General features: G+C 51.4%; 1 protein-coding gene and 1 long non-coding RNA gene across 7 annotated transcripts in view; one reads left to right on the plus strand and one right to left on the minus strand.

Annotated features, from left to right (window-relative positions):
* The window catches only part of LRFN5 (leucine rich repeat and fibronectin type III domain containing 5), a 95,291-nt gene extending 88,865 nt beyond the window's left edge, over positions 1–6,426 (minus strand). For both annotated transcript variants that reach the window (XM_029079122.2, XM_029079120.2), the window contains exon 1: positions 6,118–6,426. The gene's annotated coding sequence lies outside the window, so the exon portion shown is untranslated. The remainder of the gene's footprint in view (positions 1–6,117) is intronic.
* A 2,309-nt stretch (positions 6,427–8,735) lies between these two features.
* The window catches only part of LOC103168400, a 348,055-nt gene continuing 333,032 nt past the window's right edge, over positions 8,736–23,758 (plus strand). For 2 of the 5 annotated variants that reach the window (XR_485418.3, XR_485420.3), the window contains exon 1: positions 8,736–9,369. This is a non-coding gene — a long non-coding RNA (uncharacterized LOC103168400). Of the gene's footprint in view, positions 9,370–19,388; positions 19,583–23,758 lie in introns of those variants that run through there. The other 3 variants (XR_003764394.2, XR_485419.3, XR_003764395.2) reach the window with 3 other exon arrangements.

A 23,758-nucleotide genomic window follows, 5' to 3' on the forward strand; every position in this document is an offset into this window, starting at 1 on the left:
AAACGATCTCAGCTGGCTAAGACACCCGTGTGGGGAAAGCCCTGAAATCCATTTGAATTGGAGAATCTTGACTGATTTTCATGCAGCAGGAAAATACATTTTACATAATGAGCTAATTAGTGGAGCAATATTACAACCTATGTTTCCAATTAAATTAATGGTCCGGCAGTTGAAGAACGGGTGACCTTCCTTCGGTGGGGCAGTCTCACCGTGGAAAAAATGACACCTGTGCCTAGTTCATCTTCTGCTATAGCCTTTGCTTAAATATCCGAGGGAAAATATCCCATGCCCATGGACAAGTAAACCCTTCCATTGCCACCCAGTTGACTGTGGGGAAAAGTGCTTAAGTGGGGAAAACTCCTGGCGACGTGTTACTTATCCCTTTCTTCCACACACATCCTCTCCTTCCCAGCTGTAATTTTTGGAACCCACTGCCCAACCGATAGGGTCGATGGGCACAAAATAGACACCAAGCTTCTACAGTTCCCATCGTGAAACGCGGGACCCCTGGGGCATGGGCAAAGGGAAAGGAGGAGATGGGCTGATGACTGGGGAGTGAAATCACCTTATTCATTCGTTCAGTTGTATTTATTGGGCGCTTACTGTGTGCGGAGCACCGTACCAAGCGCTTGGAAAGCACAATTCGGCAACAGAATCCCAACAACTGGCTCACAGTCTAGCCCCACAACCCATATCCCAGCTCTGCCACATGCCTCCCGTGTGACCTGGGGCAAGTCGTTTCACTTCTCTGGGCCTCAGTTACCTCACCTGGAAAATAGGGATTAAGACCGGGAGCCCCACATGTGACGGGGACTGTGTCCAACCCAATTACCCCGGCGCTTAGTGGAGTGCCTTGCATCTAGTACGCATTTAACAAGTAACGGGATTATTATCATTATCATGATTAATCATCATCACCGTGGTCAGGGTTCAGTCACCATCACTACATCATCATCACACCATCAGTACAACAGACCCAACTTTCGATACCGCTACGAGAGGGGGATCGACCTCCTGGATTTCTGCTTCCTCGCGTCACCCCCCCCCCCAAGTCAGAAATCTCCCCGGCTAGACAAATCCAACTTCGACTCTCGGCTTGCTGTATGACCTTGGCCAAGTCACTTACCCGCTCTGAGCCTCACTTTCCATATCTATACCACGGGTACGACCATGTCTGTCTCTACCTCTCTCCAAGGGATGTCGTGAGGAGAAAATGAGAGAGGTTTTACGAAAGTCTCTCCCACTAGGACCGTAAGCTCCTTATGGTCAGGGAATGTGTCTTCTAATTCTGTTGTACCGTAGAGTCCCACGTGCTTAACACAGTGCTCTGCACATAGTAAGCACTCAATAAAAACCACTGAGTGAATGAATGAATGCTCTGCTCATAATAAGGGCTCAATAAATACCATGGATTGATTGAAAGTGCTTTAAAATAATAAAACTGTTTTATAAATTCAAGTTTTTTTCCGTTTTAAATTTGCCTTGAATAATAATAATAATGACGGTATTTGTTAAGCGCTTACTGTGTGCAAAGCGCTGTTCTAAGCGCTGGGGGAGAATAGAAGGTGATCAGGTTGTCCCACGTGGGGCTCGCAGTCTTAATCCCCATTTTACAGATGAGGGAACTGAGGCACAGAGCAGTTAAGGGACTTGCCCCAAGTCACACAGCTGACGAGCGGCAGAGCCGGGATTAGAACCTCCTGGATCTAACGTACAGAATTTCCAGATACGATTCTACTCTTAACTCTTCTGCATTTAACTGTCATTACAAATCTTTTGAAACTCTGAATGACTTCACTGTAGGTTTTTTGCGCCATTAAAAAAAACCAAAAGATATAAACAACTTTTTCATCAACATCAACGACAGTTCATGGTTGTTTCTTTCCCTCGATCTGGTTCAGTAAAAGTAATCAAGTCAGATAAGACACACGTGAGAAGAGAAAAAGCTCTGGCTAATGGGGGACGCAAGTAGAAAAGGGAACCGGAATAAATGCATCAAATGAAGATGATTTTCTATTTTCCGCTCGTTTTCCAAAAACCTAAAAACAAATCAATACACCCAAGTGAAATGAGGGCAAATGCAACAAACTGTTTGGAGAATAAATCTTTACTCTGCGGTTTAACTGACGTCACTGGAAAACTTGCTCTGATATGGATTTATGATTTACAGTTACCATTATGTTGTTGGATATATCCTTGATTATCACCCAATCACTGCAATGTATTCTGAAAGTAATTTAAACCGGAAACACTAGGAAGGACCTCATCATGAAAGAAGATTGGGAAATGAAATTAACCTCCTCCTTAGATTTTCTTGCAGATTACATTATATGGTTTATTTTGCTATGCTTAACAACTATTTCCTGCCTGCCTAAAATCGTTTCCATAATTAACAACAGTTTTTCCCAATTTCCCAATATACATGAATAGACTAGACAGATGACAATGCTATTCACTCCAAACAATTCAAAATGGTGGCTCGAGGAATGAACACGTGGGCTGCAGACATTCAGGAAGGCAGTCTCTCTCGAATTCTGAGGTGAAGTATATAGCGGGGAATAATATGCGAAAAGTAACTGCCTGTCTAATTCTTCCAGGATCTGTGATAAAATGTAGAGACACATAATATTTTTCCTCCCCCACGAAGCACAAGCTTTAGAACTGTCCATGCAGAATATCAAACCCGTCAGAGTGAAGGGAGCCCATTACAGCTCGGCCTAAACCGAGGAACGTCCTAGAAACGATTCCATTTCACCTCTTAAAACCGTAGTCTCCTCCCTTCCTCCAAAAGAAACTCAACAGGAGAACATCGTGTCAGCAATTTCCTCTACCGTGAGCTAAATGGAGAGAATCCGAAGGGATCTTTCTTTGTCCAGAAAAACTACGGGACGGCACACGGCTTCTCCCCTCCTCTCGGCAGCAGCAGGAAGAAGATCCCCAATTTCACCTCCTTGAAAACTCAGCACAGCCACAGAAACTCCAATCGCTCTGAGCAGCTGCTGGACCCGGGGTGTCGGACGTGGAAATGGGCCATGGGAAATGATCCTTCCCACAGCGACGGAAGTTGCGTCCCAGAGTACACCGCGTGCAGGGAACGAATCTATCGACTCTGTTGTACCGTACTCTCCCCAGCTCTCAGTACAGTGTCCTGAACATAGCAAGTGCTCCGAAAACACCGCCGAGGAGGAGGACGACGGACAGGGTCTCCGCTACCTTCCGCTCCCGGCTCACGCAGAGGTACTGCTCTTGCTCTGGGAGTCGGAGGTGGGGAAGAGGAAGTACGCGTCAGTCAATCAAAGGCATTTATTGAGCGCTCACCGCAGGCAGAACACTGTACTGAGCACCCGGGAGAGAACGATTCGTCGGGGTCGGCGGAGGCATCTCGCGCCCACACCGAGCTCACGGTCCGGAGGACGAGCCGACGGTCTCAGGTTCCCCGTCTGGGAAGGAGCGTGGATCACTCACTCGATCCTATTTATCGAGCGCCTACTGCGCGCAGGGCACCGTGCCGAGGACTTGGGAGAATAAACAGACACGCTCCCTGCCCACGACGAGCTTACGGTCTAGCGGGCCGTGGGAGCGAGGGTAGAACTGGAGAGCGTTCGCACTCCCGTTCTCTCCTTAGAAAGAGAGAGAGAGAAGAAAGAGACTTTCACTGACGAGCAGCAGGACTCGGCGCGGAGGTACCCGACGGCCACGTGCACTTCAGACGAACCGGTAACCAGAGAGGCCCTCGAGGCAGGGAGGCGACGCGAGGGAAGACGAAGGAAAGGGGCCGGCGTCGGCCGCCCCGATGCTTCGGGTCACCGCCCACCTCGTGGGAAGACCGAAAAACGAGCCGGAGGAGAGGGTTTGGCTGCGGGAGCGAAGCCGCTATTCTCGGGTCCCTGCCGCTTTCCCCGTTGAGACTTCCTTCTCCCTCTAACTCACCCCGGTGGGTTCCGGCGAGTCGAATACGGGCGGGGAGCTCCCGGGCGGCCGGTCCCCCGGGGGCCGTCCGCCCGGACCACGCCGACGGCCGTCACCTCCCACAACCCTAGAGTCGCCAGATTCCCCGAAGGCCCTCCTGCTTCTTCACGCCTCCGGAGCCCGAGGACACACGCAGGGAACCCACAGCCAGCCAAACCACCGGAGGGGCCTAGTTCCGGCCCCGGAAAAGAGCGCGGGGCTCGTACGGTGGATCCGTGTGAAGGCCGGGAGGGGAGAACCTGAAATAGATGTTCTCCGTGGGCGCCCGGGGAGCGGGCATTCGTCAACGCCGTGCGGACGGTCAGTCCGAGGGGTCACTCCCCATTTCACGGAGGCGGGAACGGAGGGACGAAGAAGTCGACCGTCTTGGCCGAGGTCACGCGGGGGGCAAACGGGGAGAGCCGGGGTTGGACTCCCGGGTTCGGTCTCTCTCTTAGGCCACCTCTTCTCGGTTAAATAAACCCCCCCCCCCCCCCCCCCAGTGGTCTCGGGCCTCCGGACGGTGGGCTCCGGGTGTCCGGTGGCTCACCGACGGCTGGCGATTCCCACCTGAGAGGATCGTCCCCAATCCCTTCCCCTTGCTCTCGCCCCTTTTCTTTCCCCTAGGGTCTGCACCCCATTTTGGAGCCCGGCCTCGCTCGAGAGGGGTCTCTCCTATTTAGTCTCCTCTCCCGGAGCTCTCGTCGCCCCCTTCCCGGCTCCCATCGTCAATCCCCCCCGCGGGCCTGGCCAGCGAGGCGGGCCAAAGGGAGAGGGTGGCCTCGGGGCCCACGGGGATGGGACCTAAGGGAGAGGCCTCCCGCCTGCGGGACGGAGGGGCCCGGAGGGACCTCTGAGAGAGGTGAGGGAGGCGGACGGGAAGGAGGGGGCGGGTCGGCGAGGGCCGGAGGGGACCGGCCGGTCCTTCACCCCCCGCCCCGCTTTTCCTTCTCCCCCGGAGGGCGGGCGGGGCCCGGCGAGCCGCCCCCGCCGCGGGAAGGTGGCCGAGCCTGCCCAGCCCCCAGTGCCGACTGCATAAATGGCCCTGTAGCACCACCAGCCTGCCACAGCCGGAGAAGCCTCTCCTCCTCCTCCTCCTCCTCCTCCATCCGAGGGGCACCCTCCGCTGCCATCCTCCGGACCCCCCGCCCCACACCGATGATGCCCCTTGGCGAGGGCCCCTGCGGGTGGACCCTAAGGCGCTCGGGCAGCTAGTGAGACTGTCGGGGGGGGGGGCGGGGAAGGGGGAGGGAGCGCTGGACGGGGAAGGGGCTTCCGAGTTAACTCAATGGGCCGGGCCGGGCCGGGTCGGGCCGGGCCGGTCCTCCTCCGGCCGGAGGGCTCGGGCATCCGCACGCCCAACTTCCCGGGGCGCATCGCCACCCGCCAATCCGATGGGGGCCCCGGGCCGCGACTGCCGCTCACCGGCTTCGTTCTCGCCCCCGTCCCCGCCGCGTGTGCCTGCCTTTTCTCCATTCCTCGAGAGGAGCCAGACGCCCGCCCTAGATACCGCACGCATATACCTCCCCTAGGCTCCGGCGACCCGGACCCCGCTAATCGGGGAGCATCTTCGGACGGACGCGCTAGCGCGCACACGGGAGGACGCGCACACACAGGCACACGCAGCGTACGGAGGACGGTGTAGATGTCGCCCACGCAAAACACGTCCCACCACAACTCGATTCCCCATCCGAGTCTCCGGAGCCCCCGCCGCGAGGGGCCGGGGAGCTTTGCGGCCGCCGGAAAACCAAACCCCAGTGGAAACGGACTCTCGGGGCGGGGGTGGGGAGGGTCGGTGGGCGGTCAAGCCCTGCCTCGATTTCCCCGCCGGCTCCGCACGGCTGCCTGGCCCCGGCACGCCTCCATCGCTCCCGCGACGAAAGGAGAACCCCCCCCGCTTTAAATCCCCGGCCTCTCGGATGCGGGTCCGAGCCGCTGGGCTGCTCCAAAACGACCCTCGGGGCGGCGGCGCGACCCCCGGCCCGGCGGGGGCCGGCCCCAGCGCCCCTCTCCGCATTTAGTCCCCGGCGCCCTGGGGGGATCCCACCCCTGCCCACCCGATCTCCCCACATTAATAAGTAAAGCAGCCTGCAATGCAGATAAGACGCCGGGAAGGAGCTCCCGGGGAAAGGGGGGGAGGGGGGGGGGGTCGAGGGGCTCCGTCTTCACCTGGTGCCTGGAGAGGAAAAGGCGCGGGCGGGGAGCGCTTTCTCCCCGCGGGTAGAGGGTGGGCGAGGTGGGTCCCGGTGGCCGTCACAGTCCCCCTCGGGGCTCGCTGGCCGCTTCCCCGGCCTCTCCCATGGCTCAGCAGCGGCATCCCAAGGAGGCGAAACGGGAGCCTCCTCTTCCTCCTCCTCCTCCGGCTCCTCCCGCGGGTCGGGCCGGGTGGGGGATCCTCGCCGATCGCCCCATGGAAACCGAGCGTCCGGCAGCTCTCCGGGAGCGGGCCGGGCCGGCGGCACACAGCCGCACCCGTGCACACGGCCGGCCGAGCACACGCACCCCCGCCCCGAGCCCGGCCCCGCACGGCCGACGACGAGGCGAGCAGGAGCAGGAGCAGGAGCAGGAGCAGGAGCAGGAGCAGGAGCAAGAGCAGGAGCAGGAGCAGGAGCAGGAGGAGGCTCCACCGCCCGATCCTCTCCGGCGCCCCCGGCTCCCGGCCCGGCCGTCTGGCATAGCCTCCCTCTCACCTCTCCTGCAAGTTCGCCGCCGACCCAAATCCACGCAATTCCAGTACGGCTGACATTGTGCAGTCTTTTTTTTTTTTAAAAAAAGAGCAGTTTTGTAGGGGGGGGCTTTTCTTCCCCCCCCCCCCACCCCCCCGTCCGCAGTGATCTCCGGCAGAGGAGACGGGTCCAAGTTTAGGATTCAGGGCGACGTCTCGATGGCGGCGCGCCTTCCTCCGGCCGGTCCCTCGCTGGGATGGCGGAGCCCCGAAAGGGAGGGTTTGACCTTGCGATGCACCTGGAGGCAGGTGAAGCCTCCGGCCAGCCGCAGCCCCGCACACCCCCCCCTCCCCCCCGGGACGGAGCGGGGATCGGCGGCGTCCCGGGAATCCGGAGCTCCGGCAGAGGCGGTTGGGCGGGAGGCGGGGAAGGGAAGCGCGATGCCCTCCGGCCCCGGACGGCCGGGTCCCAAGATGCCGGCGACCCGCCCCGCCGAGGATGCCGAAGGGCGGGCCGGGGAGGCGACCCTACGATCTTCCCATCGCCTCCGCCGCTCTCCCTGGCCGTGGACGTGCGGGCGCTGTGGATTTCCAGAAGGTTTCGCTCCCCTGCCCCACCCCCGGCCGCTGCCTTTTTTCTTTCCCTCCCCTCCTCTCGCCCTCGGGGACACCGAGCGCGCCGAACGGGGCGGGGGGGGGGGGATGGTCAGGGGCGGCGTTCAACGGCCGGGAGTCCCCGGATCCGAGGCTCCCCGGCGAGCGGTCCCCGGAGAAGCCATCCACATCCCCCCCCGGGAAAGGGGAGGGGTGTTGGGGGAGGTGGGAATCGCTCCCCACTCCTCCGATCCCTCTGCACGAACCGTGCACACAACCGCCCCTCCTCTTTCTCTTTCTCCTCCTCCTCCTCCTCCTCCTCCCCCGCTCCCAGGAGCGAGTCGACGTGTCAGGCCGAGCTCTCCCCTCTGCAGCACCGAGGCGGTTTTGGGGGGCCGCCGCGCCGCGATCCCTTCCCCGGCGGGGAGAAGGGGAAAGGCGCGGCGGATCTCAGCGGGCAGCGCAGCGTTTAGCGCCTCTCCCCACCCTCCTCCTCCTCCTCGAGTGGATGGGGAGAGTGAGAAGGTGGGGGGCGCCGGGCTCCACCAGCCGGGGCAGGGAAAAGCGAGGTCGGGAAGGACCGGCCGCGGCATTCCCCGGTCTCCCCGCGGGGGAGGGAATCTCCGCGGCCCACGGGGCCGGGATAAGGCCGGCCTCGGTCGGGAAAAGCCGCCGAGAGAAGCGGGACCCCCCGGGGACGAGTCGCCCCCGCCTTTTCGCCGCGACGTCTTTATGTGTGGGAGATGGGGAGGGTGGGACGTGGATAGAATAGCCGCAGCCGGCGGGATGCCACGCTACACCCTGGTCTTGGCGGTGCCAGGGGCGGGCCGGGCCCAGGTCGGGGGTGCACGGGCAACTGTCGGGGTGCGCTTGGGGCGATGAGGGATCCCCGCCGGCCGGGACCTCCCCTGTGTCCCCCCCCCCCCAAGGCCTTCCCCGGTCCCAGGGTGGCCACACATCCCCGCCCACGGAAAGTGCCAAGAGGCGGGAGGTGCTGCAAAACTTGAGCTCCGTCAAAGGAGCACGGGGGGCGGGGGGGTGGGGGGATGTCCGACCCCCAGCTCCCAGCCTCTCCCTCCCCGCGGGCAGCCCCCCGAAGGGGATACTGCCGGCCGGGATCCGGGCCTGCAACCGAGGATGCTTCCGGCCATGGGGGTGCACTGCCCCTGCACGATTTGCAGAAACTCACTTTCCCACTCCAGCGCGGCCCCCCCGGGATGGAGGGATGCCGATGGGGAGGGGGCCGTGCTGGTCCCCTGTCCCCCGGTCCCGCTCCAAGCGTCCCACATCCATCCCGGGAGAGGGGGGCGGCGGCACGGAAGGCACCGGGGAGCTGCAAAGGGAGGCAGGAGGACGGAGGGAGCGGGAGGAGGGGACGGGGGAAGAGGCGGGGAGCGAGGACGGGGGGGGGTCCCCGTGCTTGCTGGCTCCGCCCCTCCCGCCTCCCTCCCTGCTTCCAGGCGGGCGCTTTCCTCTCCACGAGCTCCCCGCCCTTCGGAGGAGGAAAGCGGCGGCGGCGGCGGGCTCCGCCTTTCCCGCCCGCCGGAGCCCACCGGGCCCCACGGGGGCTGGAGGGACGCGGCCCCTCCGCTCTGCACCTGCCCGTCGCCGAGGACCGAACCGCGGAGCCCCGGGAGAGGGGAGCCTGAGCGCGCGCGGAATTCCCACGCCTCCCGGGAGAGGGGAGCCTGCGCGCGCGCCGAATTCCCACGCCTTCCCACCCGGCCCGGGAAAAGGGAGCCTGCGCCCGCTCCGAATTCCCACCCCTTCCCACCCGGCCCGGGAGAGGGGAACCTGCGCGCGCGCGCGCGGAATTCCCACGCTTCCCCCACCCGGCCCGGGAAAAGGGGGGTGGGGGTCTTCCCCGCGCCCCTCCCCGTCCGAAGAAAAGTCTCTGACGCCCCCAAAGACGAAGCCTCCAGGTCCTGCCGCTCTTCAGGGAGGGAGCGGGGGTTGGAAGGGGGCTAATTCTGGAAGCGATGAAATCTGTGCCGGCTGGTTAAAGGAAAAAAAAAGTTGGGGTTGGGGTTTTTTTTTTTTTAGGTGGCTTTGACCTCCCCGAGACCGGACTGCTTAAACGATATGAGTTGAAAACCCGGACGCCTGATTTGCGATTCCGTAACTGTGGGGTTTATGTTGTCTCCGAAACCCCCGTTTAGCCGGTGAGCCCGGGGTCGGGCGGGGGTCGTCTCTGTTGCCGAATTGTCCATTCCAAGCGCTCAGTATAGTGCTGCGCACGTAGTGAGCGCTCAGTGGACGATTGAATGAATGAAGGAGGTGTTCGCCTTGGCTCGGATTCGGCTCCCGCACGCGGATACCGCGGGACCGAAGCCCCCGCGGGGGTTCAGCATCCTCGGGCCGTCGCCGTGGGGGGGAAGAATAGCCTATTTATTTTGTTCACGAGGCTCCTTGATACCATTCATCTTGATGATGTTGGCTTGTTCTGTCGTGTTCTGCTTTGCTGTCTCCCCCGCTTAGCCTGTGAGCCCGGCACTGGGCAGGGATGGTCTCTATCTGTCGCCGAATTGTCCACTCCAAACGCTTAGTACAGTGCTCTGCACCTAGCAGGCGCTCAATAAATACTATTGAGTGAATGGACCGGCTCTTGACTGGGTTTCGGAGGGGTAAAAGTGACCGGGCAGAGAGGGCGAGGGAAAAGTCCAACCTTCTTCCTCCAACCCCCTCTCCCCTTCCTCTTTTAAACTTCTTTCCCGGTCCGTCCAGCCGGATCGTATGCGTGGCTGGTTTTGGGGGGGGGAGGTTTGATTCTGCAAGGTGAACGTCTCGCTCTTCCCTGCCCTTCTCCAGGAGCCTCGCCATCCCCCACTGATTTGTTTCTCGCTCTTTGGAGGAACTGATTGGAGCGAGACAATTGAAGGGAGGAGGTGGGATCTTAGGCACTCAAGTACCGCAGCTGGTAGACTTCTCCGGGCAGAGCCATAAAAAATAGCCCGCAGCACGATAAGGGACTTAACATCTCCTTTACTTGGAAAACGACCATTAAAAATGAGCTCGACTATTCGGTCTGATGGTGAATAGGGGAGAGGATCTGTCTGTTCTGCTGTCGACCGCTCAACTTTGGCTCAGCTGTCGGGCATTTCCAAAGTACTCACCGAACCACGCCTTTCACCTGTCCTGCCGGGTAATTAGATTTTTTTTTTAAAGCATACCCGCTGCAGGTGTTGCTAATTTATGGGAATTATTAGTTTGCTTTTTCAGTTGGTGGGGCTAGTGATTTTAGGGATGATTTAGGTGAATACAACTCGGCTTACTCTCAAAACCCCATTCAGACCTAAGTAAGCATTTGTTCCTATCTGAAGATATGGCCTTTATATTGTTACCTCATCCCCTCCCGCAGAACAAACAGATTAGGAAACCTCAAAAGACAAAACTTCGATTGTCTGCTAGCCCTCCCCTAGCTGGTGATGGTATTGATGAGAGGATGAGAGGACTGTTACGGGTTACAGTCCTCATCTTCCAATCCAAAAAATACAAATAGAAAAGTTGGTTGTTCATTCTAGGTCATAAATGCGATTCAGATGTTGGAAGTAATGACTAGAGAATAAATAGCTGTCCTGACGTGGCTTTGTGTTGCAAAGAAAGCGTGGTATGCCCCTTTAATTTCTGTTTTAACTCTTATGTTTTGAGAGGTTTAGTTTTATGTAGAATGCAGTCTGAACAATTTAGTTGTGGTTGAGTTTTGGGCTTGGGCTGCTAAATGCATCTCTCTCATCCTTCTGGTATGCAGCTGAAATACTTTAGTAATAGAAGGTAAATTAATATTCCACTCACGAGTTGAAAAGATACAAAACCCGGAAAACCGGGCAGTGTGCGTTGTTGTCTTGCATCCATCTGTTGGCTTTTTATATTTATGATTACTGAGGATAAATGAAATAAGGGCTTGCATTCTTCCATCTCTTAAGTGATGCCACAGGAATGGATAACTCCTGAAAAATATCGTCTAGAGTCAGAACAAAGTCAGCTAAATATAAGGCATCAATACTTTCTCTTCAGGCCCGCCGTCAGATCCTTCGAAGTTGTAGAAGTATACGTTTGATAGATTCAAGTAGCTGAGTATCATATTTCTGGTATTTCACCTGGCTGTTAATATTGGGATAAAACACTTGGGCGTGTCTGTGCCCTCAATTAGGGATTAGGTTGACAATCCAGGCTCATTCCTTTTCTAGAGTGAACCAGGCCTCTTTCTGATCCAACTGAAAACAGCCACTGAATTTTTCATAGAGCGTGTTGCTGTAGGTCATGCTCGAGGTGCTTTTTTCTGGAATATTTCTATTAAGAATTTCGCCTGCCTCGTGACACTCTGTAGAGCCTGTATCGAGTACAGGCAGGGTGGTGTATTGGATGCCGGTGTCTGCTTTAATCTTTTTATTCGTCGGGCTGCTGATTCCATTCATTGCTGTTGCCTTGTCACCATGTGAATTTGTCTTTCACCAGGAACGAAGAAGAATGCACACTATCCTTTGGAGGAGGAGGTGGGGATGTGGGAGGCTGTTAGAGGAAAGTTGTGAACTAAACATCAAAGTCGTTGAAAACTTTTCCTTTGCCACCCGCTCTGGACGCTCAGAACTGCTGCAGTAGCTTGATGATGTAGGTTGTCGGTCTTGTGGCCAAGACCACTCTCCTTAGCCTCTGCACTGGGGAAACATTTTATATTTGTATTCTTCCAGAAGCTGGCTTCCAGATGGCTCAGGCAGTACTTAAACTTTTAGTGTTACTTAATGGGAATAGGACCTGGCTAGGGAGGGAAGAATAGTCTTTAGCAGCAGGAAGACCCAGTAGGAGAATATTAATCTCTGCAACGCTTTGGGTGGATGTTCGAATAAACGAGTTTAAAGTGAAAGGAACGATTTTTCCCCCCCCCCCTCCCAGAAGGCTCCTTGAATTTACAAGCTCACCTTTCGGGGTAGTGTCTTATGTTATTATCTTGGATTTCTCTGGTTAGAGAAGCTGTCTTTCCATTACCAGGAGAGTTGCAGGATCTAATGATAATAATTGTGGTATTTAAGGGCTTACTATGTGGCTGGCGCTATTCTGAGAGCTGGAGTAGATAGAAGCAAATCCGGTTGGTCACAGTCCCTGTCCCACGTGGGTCACACACTGTCAATCACCCTATTACAGATGAGGCAACTGAGGCCCAGAGAAGTGAGGTGACTTACCCGAGGTCACACAGCAGACGGGTGGCAGAGGCGGGATTAGAACCCACGACCTTCCGACTCCCGGGCCAGTGCTCGACCCACTAGGCCGTGCATCTCTATTTCAAGAAGGGTGCAGCAATTTTCCGGAGGCTCTGATGTCTATTTATAGTTTAACCAAATTACGATGGATTGACGGAAATAATCTGGTGAAGCTATGCTTCTTTTGACCTCCGAGTTTATCTTGGGAAAATGTTCCATACCCGTTGAATCAATGTGTGAGTTTGTAATTATGAAGTGAATTACAAATAGTTGTAAGGTGACAATATTATACATATTGCTGGAAATCTGATGTCGAACTGCATAATGAATAAATTTCTAAGTATGGGGTTTTCATAATCAATTAGTAGCCTGTCTTCACGGTTCCTCTTCTCCTTGATTGACAAGGTTCATCTTCAGAGATCTGTGCACTCACCCTGGGAAAATCTTCGTATCAGGTTGTTGAGAGTAGAATATTTTAAATTCATTTACATTTCATTTGGGCAGATTCTGAGGCAAAGAGAAAATTAATATAGTTTGATAAGTCCCTGACACTTTTGGGTAGTCTGCCCCTGGAATCACTAGCGGCCTAGCGGAAAGAGCCCGGGCTGGGAAGTCAGAAGATCTGGGTTCTAATCCAGTCTCTGTGACTTGCCTGCTGTGAGACCTTGGGCAAGTCACTTAATGTTTCTGTGCCTCAGTTTTTTCAGCTGTAAAATGGGTATTACACCTGTTCTCCCTCTCCCTTAGCCTGTCAGCCCCAAGTGGGACAGGGACCGTTTGACCTGATTCTCCTATCTATCCTCCCTCCAGTGTGCGATTCGGCGTTTGGCACGTAAGAGTTTAGCAGATACCACATTGGCTATTTGTAGAAACTTTCACAACGTCTAATTCTTTCACATCCAGACCCTTCGAATAGATTAATTTAGAGATTGTAATGTCATTCATCCGTTCAGTTGTAATTCATTGAGCGCCTACTGTGTGCAGAGCGCTCAACTAAGCGCTTGGAAAGTACAATTCAGCAACAAATAGAGACAATCTCTACCTAACAACTGGCTCCCAGCCTAGAAGTGATGAATGTAGTGATTTTACCAAATAGGAAGGCCGTGCTTTTTCCAAGTCTAACTTGTGAGATATGGAAAAAGATCTCTTCAGGTTATTGGGAGCTCAGTTTTGAAAGGCCAGTTGCCTCCCAGCAGTCCATGATTATTTTCTGCTCCGTGACACTGTGCTTCATAGTGCTCTTGTATTTTCTCCTTTAGAGTGTAAGCTCCTTGTAGACAGGGAATATGTCTCGCTTCTGTTGGACTTTCCCGAACACTAAGTACAGAGCATAGCACCCAGTGGCTGCTCAGTAAGTAACATTACTAACACTATAAGTGTTACTACTGTTGTCCTCAGTGCTTAGAAGAGTGCCTGGCACGTAGCGCTTACCAAATACCATTATCGTCATCATCACTTGTGAAGATATGTGCCGATTCCACAGTTTGTAGATGTTTTCACGTCTCTCTTCCCCTTTATTACTGTGAGCAGGGAACGTATCTCAGGCTTCTGCCGTACTTTCAATCAGTGGTGTTCATTGAGTATCTACTGTGGGCCGAGCACTGTAGTAAGCCCTCGGGAGAGCTGGACCCTCCCCTCAAGACACTTAGAATCTAGCGGAGGAGACAGACGTTAAAATAAATTGCCGAGCATTTAGGAACGTTGCGTCACTCCATACGCACTCCGCGAATAATCCTACCGCTGCTTCTTTGTCTTTGAAGAGTCTGTTGTGCTTTACCCGCTTGTTTGTACCCCTTTCACTTTCCATTCAGCAGCTCCTTGGCTCTCCTGCTCTCGTAATTTCTCTTCAGGGGTTCCGCCGGGTGAAGCTGGGTTCCGAGGAGCATTTCTTCAAAGTGCATGAGCTGACGGGATTCTAGAATCAAGCAACGGGCATTCTGACTATGAAAGACAGTCTCGGTTGGACATAAGAAAAGATTTTCGCGTGAAAATTACAACGGAACGTTGTACGCGATAGCCCATTCTATTCGCTTGTTTCTGTTACTGATATCCACTCCCTTATTCTTGCCGTGTATTCATCAATGTATATTAACTGTCCCCTCCAATAGATCGCGATCGTGTTGAGGATGGAGATCACACCATTTACTCTGGTAGCTATAAATTGATATTGGAGTCTTTACCGTGTTCGGAGCGCCGTGCTAAGTGCTTGGGAGAGGATGTTTTTACAGGGCATGTACATGCTCTGAACACAGTGAATGCTCAGGAATTACTGCTGAGATGGGATCGATCCAAATGTACCATCTTCAGGTTCACTTCTTGATCTTCCTTAAAAGGTACCATATTCGGGATCAAGAGGTAAAAACTAAACTCCATCTAATACCCCACCGTGATCACTTTTGAAAACATTTTGGAGATAAATATTCTGTTACCTCGTGCAGTCTCCGCTCCTTTGGAAATGAGAAGCGGCATGGCCTAATGGATAGAGCTTGGGCCTGGAAGTTAGAAGGATCTGGTTTCTAATCCTGACTCTGCCACTAGTCTACTCTGTGATCTTGGGCAGGTCACTTCACTTCTTTGTGCTTTAGTTACCTCATCTGTAAGATGCCGATTAAGACCGTGAACCCCATGTGGCACATGGGTATGATCAAGCAGAGTGATGTGTTTCTGTCCCAGTGTGTAGTAAAATGCCTGGCACGTAGTAAGCACTTAACAAATGCCATTAAAAAAGAGATTTAAACCATTACCTATCTGGTGGGTACTCCGAGTATTGGATTACCAAATACGTACATGAAATATTATTTTACGTAAGAGTTTATGGTGTGCGATTCTCCAGCGGTATATCTGAAGTGGCAAATTGTGTGCTCAGTGTTCACTTTTGAAACACACGTTTTATTGCGATCCTCTCTGAAACTGGAATTTATGAACAACATATTTAATGGCCTACTTAATGATAAAACACCGTGAAGGAGTGAAGTTAGCTGGGTCGAAATCCATCTTTATTATGTAACTCTATATTGTTTTGCACTCAGTTTGGAACAGACAGTTTAGAATTTCCCTGGTGTTATTATCTTTAGCTCTCAATGCCCAGCTTGGTTGTGGGTGTGAGGGTTTATCTGTGAGACAGTCGCTCCTCTAGTTATCCGCAGTAGTAGTATCATTTTCACAACTCTGCTTTGTCATTTTTATTGGGCAGCATCTGTGGGCAGAGCACTGTGCTAAGCACTTGGGAAGAGTAAAATAGAATCAGTAGACCTGATCCCTGCCCTCAAGGATCTTTTCTTCTATAACAGTGAGGAAGAGACTATAACTATAAAGTTACACGACTGTAACAGTCAAGTTAGTTGTATTTTTTGAGTACGAACTGCGTGCAGACCACTGGACTGAGTGCTTGGGAGAGTCACATTCCCTGCCTACAATCTAGAGGATACAGAATACATTGGCACAGAATCTCCGTTGAAATTAATGGAAGGTAGTCTTGTGAAGCTGGCGGTTTAGGCGCTGATTTAGTTTACTCTTCACACTTCATTTTATTATTGAAGGCCTCCCATTACTATACGACATTGCATCTTGGAAGCACAGGAGAAAAAAAATCAATTATGAAGGAAAATAGGGACATTTGGAACTCCACAGACATCTTATTCTGCATCCTCTTCATTTTTTTTCCTTTCCAGGACTGTTGGCTTCTTCCCTAGAGAGAACCAGGACATGTATTCTTAAAAGCTCTGCATTTTATTTTCTACCTAGACTGATAGAGCCACTAAAAATGCTTGAGAAATTCCTCAAGGAGACTATTCTGAAAGCTTATGAAAGATTAATTTTCCCAGTGTCTAAATTGTGAGTCATCCAGCTAGAGCATAGGTTAATTATTCATTTGAAAGAAAAGGTATTATTATTATCACCAACGTTTGTTTAGGTCCTTACAATGTGCAGAGCAGTGTCCTAAGCCTGTGTTGGGGTGATTATAAGAAACTCAATAAATGCATGAGCATTGGCCCTCGGGGGTTCACAGTCTAATTTTTAGTGCTTTGTCTAGTCCAATCCCATTTAGTTAATTTGCTCTTTTGGATGAATATTTTTTCAGCAGTGAAGCGTGTGTCTCCGTCCAACACTTTGCAGCAGCTACAGATCTGTGCGTGTGATGAGTCCCACTGTTCCTTGCAATGAAGAGGTGAAGACCTCTCCTTTCAATTACTCAAGAGTGTTTATTGATCAGCAGCAGCGTATAGATCACTGTCCTAAGCACTTGGGAATTGAAATAACATAAGTGGACGCGATCCTTGCCCTCAGGGAGCATTTCTCAAGGAAAAAATGTCTCAGCTGTAGAAGACATTGTTTATGTATGGAGAAAATGGTCCTTAGATTTAGAACATATGTGGAACAACCCGTGTTCACATTTTAAGAGGCTTTAATATCTAGAAGAAGGAAAGTGCAGGCTTATTTCTGTTTAAAAGATGTTTAGTAGGGATGTTGCTTGACTTTCAGGACTTTAGGTTTCTTTGCTAAGTTTGTGAACTTCTTTGCTCTTCTCTCACTCCTTTCTGCATCGCCCTGATTTGTTCCCTTTATACATCCCCACCCCCACCCCCACCCAGCCCCACAACACTCATGCACATAGCTGTAATTTATTTGTATTAATGTCTCTCTCCCCATCTAGACTCTAAGCTCACTGTGGGCAATGACTGTGTTTATTGTTATATTGTATAGGCAGCACTCTACAAGTATGATTGACTTCGCTTCAAATGTCCAACTTCACTGGGTCTCTGGAATTTGACTGTAAAAATATCTCTCGATGGGTTAATTTACAGTGTTTTGGTGATCTATTCCAGTCCGGTGGCTCACAGTGAAGAAAGAGAGTTGAAGCACAACGGCAAAATCTTTGACATTTTAGACATTTCTCTCCTGTGTTGGAAGAGGGAGGCGTTCACATTTTGGGGAAAGGCTCTCTGAACATAATCAGGGACTTGCAGGACAACGTGTGCATTTCGTCGAAGAGGTGGCCTAGCGCAGTCAGCAGATCCGTAGCATCTCACATTTCGGGTCGAGCACAAGGATTCAAGGTCAATCACCTCATTTTATGTTGCAGATTCAAGGGTTCTTTTATGAATCCCAGTCATTTACGTCATTGAAACAGCATGGCCTAGTGGAAAGTGCAGAGGCCTGAGAGTCAGAGGACCTGGTTTTAATCCTGGCTCTGCCATTTGCTTACCATGTGACCTTGGGCAAATCATTTAACTTCTCTACCTCCGTTTTCTCAACTAAAATGGGGATTCCGGTTCTCCCTCCTACTTAGACTGTGAGCCTGTGAGACAGGGACTGTGTCCAACCGAATTAACTCGTATCTATCCCAGCACCGAGACTAGCGCTTGACCCATAGTAAGCAATTAATAAATACCAGAATGATAGTAATAATAATGCTTCGCTTTTCTCTCCAATTTTCTGTATGTGGCTTGTACCGCTCCTGTGGAGTTACAAGACTCAAAAAATAAATATTTCAGACTCGTACTCAATTGCCTGGAGATTTAGAAAGCCCAGTAGTGCAAGCTTCAGTGTGAAGTTCTGTGAAAAGAGTAGTCTGCATAAGGGAAGGAGCTAATTTACCTTACTGAATTAAAATGAAGAGCTAGGGGGGCTTCGTTTTATGTTTGTAATACTGTTAATGGTATTGATTGAGCACCTACTGAGTGTGACCCGTTGCACTAAGCAGTTGGGAAAACGCATAGGATGTAGAAAATTTGGTTTGCAACTTGAACTGTTCTTGTGGCCTTGGATAACTTCCCATAGTTCTTTATATCCTGCAGGTCCCGGATGACTGTCTCAAAGACAGTGATGCTCTCAGCCTGTTAAAGGGGGAGACCTCCCTGATGGATCCCAAAGTGTATATTAGACGCCAACTTTCAAGTTCCTTTTGGCACCCTCAGTTGTGTCTCGGTAAAAAGTTGTAAAGTTCTCCCTACCAACTGTTAGCCCCCCTCTAGACTGTAAGCTCCTTGTGGGCAGGGAATGGGTCTACCCACTCTGTTGTATTGTGTTCTTCCAAGTTCTTAGTACAGTGCTCTGCAGACAGTTGAGGCTCATTAGCCGTTGATTGATCCCAAGCCTTCCTAAAATCCCACCTCTTCCAACAGGCTTTCCTTGATTAATTCCAAAAGCCCAAGTTGCATTAGCCCTCTCTACCACTTAGAGTTTTATTTTTCTCCTTTAGTGCATTTATATGATTGTACAGTCCATTTTTTATTCTGATTATCCTATTTGTAAATCTATGTATGTCTTCCTCTTTCCAATGCATTGCCCCCAACGGGTGCTCAATAGATACCTTTATTATTCTTACTACTGCTACAATACAGGACATATCTAGTCTTGATGTACTCCAGTCAACCAGTGGTGTTTTCTTAAGAGCTCAGTCGGTGCAGAACACTGCACTGAGGACTCTGGAGAATACAGTAGAGTTAGTAAAAATTATTCCTGCCCTCAAGGATCTTACAGTAATAATAATTATTATGGTGTTCGTTAAGTACTTACTGTGTGCAGAGCACTGTTCGAAGCTCTGGGGTAGATACAGGGTAATCAGATTGTCCTACGTGGGGCTTACATTTTTTAGTCCTCATTTGTACAGATGAGGTAACTGAGGCACAGAGAAGTTAAGCGACTTGCCCACGGTCACACAGTTGACAAGTGCCAGAGCCAGGATTAGAACCCACGACCTCTGACTCCCAAGTCCGGGCTCTTTCCACTAAGCCGCGTTGCTTCTCGATCCAGCCGGGGAGATAGACGTTAACCTAGTTTACAGGTAAAAAGGCCAGATAGAGTCGAGGGTTGGCTGACTCCCTCTGCCGTCGGCTCTAGGATCTCGGGAATACTGAGGGTAGCCTAACTTGTGTCGATGATGCCCCAGCTGTTGATGGTGTTAGATGATGTTTTTCAGCTCTGTGAAACCAGTGTCGTGGTCTCAGTGGCACTCTGTATCTGTTGTGTTGCCAGGATCCTCTCTGCTGGGCTGCATTTTGGACTGAAGCCAAAGGCCCCGGCGCTTCTGCGAGAGCAGTCACAACCGTCAAGCAGCGTTGCCGAGGCTTTCCGATATTAGCTGGTGATTGGCACGCATTCCCTTCCGTATGATGAATTACCAAGGAAAATACGTGGCTCATCTCCAGCACTACAATCTACATTAAATCTCAGAAAGGTTGACTCTGGGGGGGACGCAGAGATGGCATTAAGATATTTGCATGAGGGATTTTAAGACAATAACCCCCTGATCTTCTTCTAGCTCGTTCAGGATCACTGTCAGACGGGGCCTCGCTACAGTCCCCTCCTGCCCTCCCTAAATATGTGGATGTCTCAGGGCTGATATGTTGACAGGCGGCAAGCAGAGTTTCCAAGCCTCATGACACTTGGCATTTGCTGGAGCCAGGGTGGTCGTGACCGGGGAGGGGTATCGGGAGGCAGTCGGGAGCTTTCAGACTAGTTCATTATGGTTTCCACTTCAAAATCCCCGTGCGGGTCCCTTGGGATCAGCTGAAGCTTGGAGCCGTCCCTCTGGGCAGGCTTAGGCACCTCGCGAACGCCACTTACCAAGAGCCTTGAGTCCCCTGGCCAGAAGGTGACCAGAACTCTTGCTGCCTTGGATAAAGCCGCCAAGGAGCTGGGGGAGGATGGGGAAAGGAGAAGGAGGTAAAGACATGAAGAGGGGAGACAAAGAACGGAGGAAAGGAAGAAAAGGGGCAAAATGGTGTGAGAGCTGGGGATGGAGCATTCATCTTCCTTATGTCATCCCAGCCTCCTCTTTTTGAGATGTACCTGTATCTCAGCTGGCCTTTTGTTTTGCTTAGGTTTTTCAGAAAGTGAGTCTATCCCCACCAAACCGAAATGTGTTGCAGGGCAGACCGCTGTATATTAGGATGGGCCCGTCAAAAATCGGGACATCTGGTCACTGTGTCTTGGATGGCTGCGTTGCTAGAAAGTTGCAGGCAGTCATGTCGGCAGGGCTGTGGAGGCATGAGAATGAATTCTAGTACCTAGGAGCTTCTCCTTCCTTCTCTCCATGGCCCTGCGCATCATCTGGGATGTGTGTTGTGAATGGCTGAAGGCGTGGTCTCACCCCTTTGGGGCTGCCCGTAGAAGGAAACTCCTCTCGTGCTGAGGGGAAATTAGGTTCTGTTTCTTTAAACTCTTTTGCAAGAGGAAAAACAAGATATTAAATATTTAAGACGGTATTACAGTCCTAATTTGTCAGTGGCATTCATGCACAAGGTAATTTTGAAGATCCGACTGGTGGCATTAACTGGGAAAAAAAAAAATCAGGGACCCGTATGGTTAGACTTTGAAGGATATATACCTCAGAAACTTTTTAAAGAAGACAAGTGGGTAAAAGCAGTTTTCTCTGGGAGATATTGCTATGCCTCCCCGTAAAGCAGAGGAAAGCCATGGCATTTACTCATCTTTATAAGGAGCAAATTCAATGTCCTGATCACTTAAATGTCAACTTCCATATTCAGTTAGAATTCTCATTTTATCAGGAGGTAGTTTGGAAGTATTAAATATTCTCAGCCCAGAAAGCCTAGGTGGGATCTCTCTCCAAAGTGTAAGAATGGAAGTGAAAAGAAAGAAAAGGTAAAATTACTTAAGCTCTTCCGTATTTTTTTTTCCCCGGGAAAAGACCTTTCAGGTTCAGTTCTTCATCCTGTAAGATGGGGGAGCTGTTGGATCGCACAAGGCACTAAGCGATCCAGTTCTATTGATCATTATACTTTCATTAAAGCTATGTGGGGTAAGGGACGGGCCAAGGCTCCCTAAATGGCTTCATGATGGTGGTATGGTCCCCTGAAAACATGTCTTTAAAAAGACCTCGATTACCAGAATGGTGCAACCATAGTATGTTAGGAGTTTATTTTGTTTTACTTTGTATTAAGTGCTTATTGGGTTCAGAGCACTGTTTGGGGAGCATATCATGGAAGTGTGGGGGGCTCACCGGTCAGTGGGAGAGAGAAATGGACGTAGATGTTCAAATTCCATGCATAAAATGGTAAAAGTATTAAGAAAAAAAAGCAAAGCCATTAAACAGCTAAGGCAGTGAACAAGGAAACGAGATCCGTTTCATCTGGCTGTACATCTTTCTCCATAGAATGGCAAACCATCCTAGTTAATATTCTGAGGAGAGCTTGGAGTCCATTCGCCATCATGAAATATCAGAAAAATGAGACCCACGATTTTTAAAGCGGCTTCCCTCGCTTTTTGTCTTTAAAATGGAATCTTAGGCCAGATGCTTAGTCCTTGAAGTCCACAGGAAGGTTAGGCATTGAAGGTTAGGAATTAGGTTGACTAGAGGCAGCTCTATCAACTTCGGTCGGATGTTCTTCTGTCCTGCAGCTGAGAGAGGGCCGTAGGCTTCAGGCAGAACCGAAGCGAGACTACCGAACCGAGTCCTTGATTATTTGTCTGAAGGGAAGATTGGGACCAAAAATGATCTTCTTCTTCAAATGCCGTCAGGTCGTTTCCTTGTGACTCCTGTGGGCACAGAGCAGAGGCCTGGGAGTCGGGGCTCATACTAATCCCGGCCCTGCCGGTTGCCCACTGTTTGACCTTGGGCAAGTCACCAAACTTCTTAGTACCTCAGTTTCCTCATCTCCTCACACCTGTTCTCTTTTCCCCCGTTATAACTGTGAGCCCCATGTGTGGGAGGGACTCTGTCCCATCTGATTGCATTGTAGTCATCTCGGTCCTTAGTAGTGCTTGAAACGTAGTAAATTCTTGGTACAGGGCTCGACGTGCAGCGAGCCCTCAGGAAATACCACCGATTGAGAGTGAGCGCTTAGCAAGTACCACACTTAGCACTGAGCATGCACCACTCCCCCGTAGGCCTTCTGAAAGCCCGATAGAGCATTCTCAGCCCCTGCTCCTTGGAGTAGACGACGAGTTTCTCTTGATTCCAGCCCTTCTCTTAATTCCCGCCTGCCTATTGCCGATCGTGAGTTCTGCTTTTGGACTAGCCTGCGTCTGCTTCTGTCTTCCCTGTTGTCTGCCCGTTGGTGAGTCTGTTTTCACTCCTCTCTTCCTTCACCTCCTCTTGAACTGCTTTTGCTTAAAAAGCAGCTTGACCTCGTGGGTGGCACACGGGCCTGGGAGTCAGAAGATCGTGGCTTTTAATCCTGGCTCTGCCATCGTGGCTTTTAATCCTGGCTCTGCCACGTGTCTGCTGTGTGACGTTGGGCAAGTCACTCCACTTCTCTGTGCCTCAGTTACCTCATCTGGAAGATGGGGATTAAGAGTGTGAGCCCTACATGGGAAAGGGACTTTGTCCAACCCAATTACCTTGTTCTACCCCAGTGCTTAGAACAGTGACTGGCATATACTAAGCGTTTAACAAATCCTATTATCGTCGATATTATTATTATTTGGCCATCGGGGATCTATCTTCCAGTGCCTCACTACCCCGGCTCCTCGTAGGGACAGTATTCAACACTTGGGGAGTCGCAGAAGCTATTTCATAGTACTCTAGTAAGAGACCTGAAGGAGGTAATGGTCTTCCTAAAGCACCTAATCAGTTTCCGGCCCTGGGAGAGCAAGCCTGCGGATAATTCTGGTAGGAGACACGTTCTGGATTTATCTCGCAAGTGCAGCATTCCAGCAACCTCTGAGTGGAAATCCAGTCCAACTGCGGGGCTGATTTATGATCTGACTGATTAATCATTTCTATTTCAGGAAAGATCTAAAAAATCAATAATGATAATGTTTATTTGAATTCCCTACTAGCATTTTTAAAAGTTTCATTGCCTAGATTAACTTGGATTTTTACGTAATCATCAAAGAGATGTTAATTTGAGAAGTCCAGAAATACATCATTGGTACTTGCTTTGGGGTGAAATAGCCCACAGCCTTAGGGGTGAATTTCATAAACATCTCTTGTCCAAGATAAATGACTTGGAAAACCGAACGGTCTTGTGTGTATTTATGATCCAAAGTTCAATAAATCTGGCAGTACTTGGCTCACATTCATAAAGCAGAAGGGGTTTGATCAGCACCCACGGAGGCGAGGCGTCAATCAGCTACTCAGCATTTCAGAAGGTGCCCGATAATACCTAGTGGGCCATGCAGATCACCCAGAACAGATTTGTGCGCTCCACCCTTCTATAACCAGGTTTTGACACAGCCTCCACTAGATAGTCACCGTTTTTATGATGGAGAATGTCCCAGAAAGCAAAATTAAACATCCATTTGTTTAGCATTGTTATCATTAAGCTGTCTTCACTAAGAACACCCAATTCTCTCATAATTTGGGGATTGTGTTCTCTGACCATCTCGTGCTATGGGAAAATCATGCTGCAGTAACCACAGGTTCCATAGGAATTCATGTGTTGAGGGC

This window comes from Ornithorhynchus anatinus, chromosome 14, assembly GCF_004115215.2.
Source record: "Ornithorhynchus anatinus isolate Pmale09 chromosome 14, mOrnAna1.pri.v4, whole genome shotgun sequence".
Classification (NCBI taxonomy): Eukaryota; Metazoa; Chordata; class Mammalia; order Monotremata; family Ornithorhynchidae; genus Ornithorhynchus; species Ornithorhynchus anatinus.